This window comes from Lactuca virosa, chromosome 6, assembly GCF_052849685.1.
Source record: "Lactuca virosa cultivar CGN04683 chromosome 6, Lactuca_virosa_CGN04683_v6, whole genome shotgun sequence".
In the NCBI taxonomy this organism is placed as follows: domain Eukaryota; kingdom Viridiplantae; phylum Streptophyta; class Magnoliopsida; order Asterales; family Asteraceae; genus Lactuca; species Lactuca virosa.
In genome coordinates this window covers 218,651,212-218,657,257 of record NC_136431.1, presented here as the reverse complement: position 1 = coordinate 218,657,257, position 6,046 = coordinate 218,651,212, and positions in this window count along the sequence as shown.

Sequence of the window (6,046 nt, the reverse complement as noted above, 5' to 3'; positions counted from 1 at the left end):
TTATTCTATACTACAAAACGACTTTTTGAAACATTTTTCATGATTCTCATTGTCAAGGATTATACAAAGTCCTTTGACATTAGAGATGATGAATCTTGGTATTACTCACTAGGTATTCATAATCCCTAACCTGCACATAAATTTTATAGTGGTTTACTTGAACTTTTGTTATGATATTGTATTGAAACCCTTCTACTTTAAATAGTTTGAACTGTGGTTGTTTGAATGCTTAAATATTATGCGACCGTATTTTCGGCAAAATGATGATCTAAAATTGACTAATTCTCAAGTTTTCTAACTTTTTGTGTTTTTTTTTAAACATTACCACACACACACACACACACACATATATATATATATATATATATATATATATATATATGTGTGTGTGTGTGTGTGTGTGTGTGTGTGTGTGTGTGTGTGTGTTGTGTGTGTGTGTGTGTGGAGTAATTTAAATAGGAACTCGTAAACGTTAAGAACTCTAGGAACTACATATTTCATAGTTATTAAACTGTGATTACTTGTTAAAATCTTATTTTTGTTTTTTTACTTTTTTTTGTAAAAAGGATAAAATCATCATTTTCACATTTTAATAAACTCATTCATAGAATAATACACAAATTAATACATCATTCACAATTTAATACACCAATTTATATACCATTCATAGTCTAATACACCAATATATATATATATATATATATATATATATATATATATATATATATATATATATACCATTCACAAAGTATTACACAATATTCATGAGATCAAATAAACAATTCACATATTAGTACACAATATTCAAGAGATTAAATAAACTATTCACAATATTTTTACAACTCATATGAAATTCACAAACTTAATATATAAAAAATACACATTCACATCTTAATACTCTAATTCAAACAATCATTCATACCTTAATAACTTAATAAATTTCATTGAGACATTTCATCAAACACATTTTATACACCATATGGTAGACCAAACAGGATAGTGTTCGATGGTGGTGTTAAGTAGAAGATCTAGTGGTGTTTGACGATGGTGTTTAGCAGCGGCAATTGTGATGGTACCTCGTTGGAACTTAATAGATTTGGAGGCGGTGATGATGTAGGTCATAGATATAGAGGCAGTTATGGTGGATCCTCATTGGAGCTTCATAGATATGGTAGTGGTTATGGCGGATCTTCGTCGAAAATTCATAGATTTGGAGGTAGTTATTGTGGATCCTTGCTAAAACTCCGTAGATCTAGATGCATAAAGTGAATAGATATTGATTTTTGGATGATGGAGGCGTTATAGGGTTGCGAGTTTCATCATTCCTCATCAAATCTGACCACAAACATGAGATCGGTGATGGTTGTTCATGACGGAAACGACTTTCATCTTATAACAGTTTGATTATGTAAATAGGTGGTGATCAAAAAGTAACATATCGTATAAGAAATTTGAATACCGGTCTATTAAGGTGAGTAACTACCGAATACATGTCCCCTATATATGAGTAAAGATGATTTTCATGAATTATATTATTATAAAGTTGTTGCATTACTTGTGTGTTATGTATAATACTATATGTAACCTTGTTGCGTTCTTAAAAATGACATTTTAAAGATTTTTTTGATTAAGACTAAAAGACTATATTGTTTTGGAAACAATTTTCCCCGTGTAGTTGTGTATTTATTTAAGATGGACAAATATTTGAGTTTCCAATAAAAAGACATGGTAAATGATTATTGAGCATGAAAGACTAAAAACTATTGATGGTATTATATACATGTCTCACTCGTACAAGTCGGCTAGCTACCTCATGTACATGACTTGTATTGACACCCACTTGTACCCTTAAACTATAAAAACTAAAGGATGGGGAATTAGCAGTGCACTTTCCGCCAACTTTTTCATAGGATCCAAATGCTATCAAATGACTAAAGGAAAAAGACTTGCGAGATTTGACATGAGATGACTTGGGATGAGCTAGAAGCATAACATATTGCATCTATTTATGTTATGGCTTAATGTTGTTTATTTCTACAAATCTTATATGTTTGAAAGATGAAATAAGATTTTTGACTTTTGTTGTGATTATATTGTATATTAACAAGTAAAGAGTAAAGACTAAAGACTTATGAATTAGACTCAAATGTCTAATGAAAAAGAAATAAGACGAACGGTTTACAACTTAGACTCGAATGTCTAACAACATTTTAAGACTAAAGATTTATAACTTAGACACAAATGACTGATGAATATGATTTAAGGATAAGAGTTAAGATCTTTGAAATAAATTGATTATTCTATACTACAAAATGACTTTTTAAAACATTTTTTATGATTCTCATTGTCAAGGATTATGCAAAGTCCTTTGACATTAAAGATGATGAATCTTGGTATTACTCACTAGGTATTCATAATCCCTAACTTGCACATAACTTTTATAGTGGTTTACTTGAACTTCTGTTATGATATTGTATTGAAACCCTTCTACTTTAAATAGTTTGAACTGTGGTTGTTTGAATGCTTAAATATTATGCGACCGTATTTTCCGTAAAATGATGATTTAAAAATGACTAATTCTCAAGTTTTCTAACTTTCCATGGTTTTTATATAATCATTACCACACACATACATACATAAACACACACACGTGTATATATATATATATATATATATATATATATATATATATATATATATATATGTGTGTGTGTGTGTGTGTGCATGGAGCAATTCAAATAGGAACTCCTAAAGGTTAAGAACTCTAGGAACCACCTATTTCATACTTATTAAACTGTGATGACAGGTTAAAATCCTATGTTTTTTTACTTGTTGTGTAAAAAGGATAAAATCATTATATTCATAGTTTAATAAACTCATTCATAGACTAATACACAAATTAATACACCATTCACAATTTAATACACCAATTTATATATCATTCATAGTCTAATACAACAATATATATACCGTTCACAAATTATTATACAATATTCATGATATCAAATAAACAATTCACATATTAGTACACTATATTCAGGAGATTAAATAAACTATTCACAATATTTTTACAACTTATATCAAATTCACAAACTTAATAGATAAAAAACACACATTCACATCTTAATATTATAATTCAAACAATCATTCAGAACTTAATAACTTACTAAATTTCATTGAGACATTAAATCAAACACATTTTATACACCATATGGTAGACCAAATATGATAGTGTTTGACGGTGATGTTAAGTAGTAGATCTAGTGGTGTTTAGCAACGGCGGTTGTAATGTTCCCTTGTTAGAACTTGATAGATTTGGAGGTGGTGATGATGTAGGTCATAGATATAGAGGCAGTTATGGTGGATCCTCGTTGGAGCTTCATAGATATGGTCGCCGTTGTGGCGCATCTTCGTCAAAACTTCATAGATCTGGAGGTAGTTATGGTGGATCCTTGCTAAAACTCAGTAGATCTAGATGCATAGAGTTAATAGATATCGATTGTTGGATAATGGAGGCGTTAATAGGGTTGCGAGTTTTCATCATTCCTCATCAAATCTGACCATAAACATGAGATCAGTGATGGTTATTCACGAAGGCAACGACGGTGGTAGGGCATGTGTGATGAAAACGATGGATCCAATGAACATGACATATATGATGAAAATGGTCGACGTTAGCGACAGTGGTGACGGTGGTGTTAGGTGTGTGTTCTTGAAGGTTGGTATGAGAGTTTGAGTGTGAAAGAGATATAATGAGTTTAAATCTAATTTAAGGTGTTATTATTTGAATGAGAAAAATATCCTTAATAAAAATGGCTCCTAGATGTATCATGTAACGACCCAATTTTCAAAAGAAAATTTTCATTTTTAATTAGTCAAAACACTTTCCATAAACCACAAAATCTCAATTACAATTGTTTACAAATCCATAACAATAACAATAGTATTTCAAATCATCAGAGTGTCCCATAAAAACGCCTGAGAGAGAGAGTGCATGCCGCGCCATCAAACCTTGCCCTTGCCCTTAGGCTCAGATGTACCTGAAACAAATCCATAAACTGTAAGCTAATGCTTAGTGAGTCCCCCAGAGCATACCCTACACAATCCACATAATCACATAATCATATTAGCTATAAAAGCTACATAAACCACATAATCCATGCATACAAACATATAAGGAAGCCATGGAAACCCTCCAGGGTCTTACACCTTGTGCCATTGGAACCCGCACATGGTCTTAACTACCTGCCATGGGAACCCCCACATGGTCTTCCTGCCATGGGAACCCCCACTTGGTCTTTACTAACTGCCAAGGGAACCCCCACATGGTCTTCACTACCAAGCAATTATCTTACAAACTAAACATGCAAATATACTAGGATGTCATGGAAACCCTCCAAGGTCTTACACCAAATGCCATGGGAACCCCCACATGGTCTCAGTCTACTGCCTCGAGAACCCCCTAGGGTCTTCCATGCAAACTTCATACCAACATAACGCATAATCATTCGATAATCCACATATCATAAAATGGGCCGGCCTTGGTGCCTTAGACCCATTGGTATGGTGAGAAGACTCACCTCTCGTGAATGTTGAACTGACAAGCTAAGATCAGATAAATCCCACACACTGCTCCAACTCAACTGCCTATAATCATCATGTGATTAACTTGTCACAATCCCAAAATACCATAAATGCCCTCATAGTCAACCCTGGTCAAAGTCAAAGTCAAAGTCAATAGTCAAGGTCAACAGTCAATGTTGACCTCAACTCGTCGAGTGCATCCAGCAACTCGTCGATTTCCTTCCAAGTCCATTCCACTGAATCCCGAGTCAACTCGCCGAGTCACCTAAGTGACTCGTCGAGTTCATCAAATTTCCAAAAGACCACAAGTTCATGCAGACCAAAACTCTAATCCTTCACTGCACTCATTCATAATCTCAAAAACGGGTAAACCCTACCCGGCTCGTCGAGTCGACTAAGGGACTCGACGAGTTCCTTCGGTCCTTTTTGTGTTCAGTCCTTTCCAGTGGGATCCAAGGTCCCAAACTTCAGATCCAACATCTCCTAATGTAGTTACCACGTAAAGTTGCAAACTTTACGTGCATGCAAGACCTCACAAGGCTAAAACACCAAAACTAAGGTTCCTACAAGGTTTTAGTGCATGGAAAGGGCCTAAGCTATAGAAAGTGAGCAACTTTATGTCATTGAGGACCTAGAAATGTCCAGATCTGGAACCATATCCTTGTGACAAGTCCAAATCTGAATATGACACCCTTTTGGCACCAAAAGTGACCATTTACTTCCAAGAAAAGAGATCTAAGCAACTAAAGGTCAAGGTAGTGACTTTATACCTCAAGATGGTTGCCAATACAGAGTAGATGTCGGATCTACTGCTTCTCTCCTTGCTCCTTCTTCTTCAAGCTCCAAAATCCTTCACAACCACACCAAAATCACTCTCAAAAGCTCTCTCTCACTCAAGAAGGTGCAAGGCTCAAACTAGGGTTTCTCTGGCTGAAAGAACGATGGAAGGGGCTGCAAATGAGCCATAAGTTCTTTAAATAGGGTACAAACCCCTGAAAAGTAAGGTTTCTCTTTATAGTTACTACTCGTCGAGTCGGGCCTTCCGACTCGTCAAGTAGATCCGAAGTCCCGTGTCCTCATAATAACCTCTACTCGACGAGTTGGAGCTCCCCAACTCGCCGAGTCCAAGCATAAAACCCTAAAACTTAGATAATTTAAATAATACCTAGAATAAGTGTTACATATCATAACTTTTATGAGTTCTTATTTGATATTTTCAATATATATATATATATATATATATATATATATATATATATATATATATATATATATATATATATGTTGTAACATCCCAAAATCCAAGACCAAAAATTTCATTTTTGATTTAACAATTCATAAAACAGATTATTGAAAACATCATCGAGTTATCTCATTTAATAAAAACCATAGGTCATATGTCTCAAAAGCATGTCATAAGATAATAATAATAATGTCAGAGTACAAATCCCAAGAACATCAT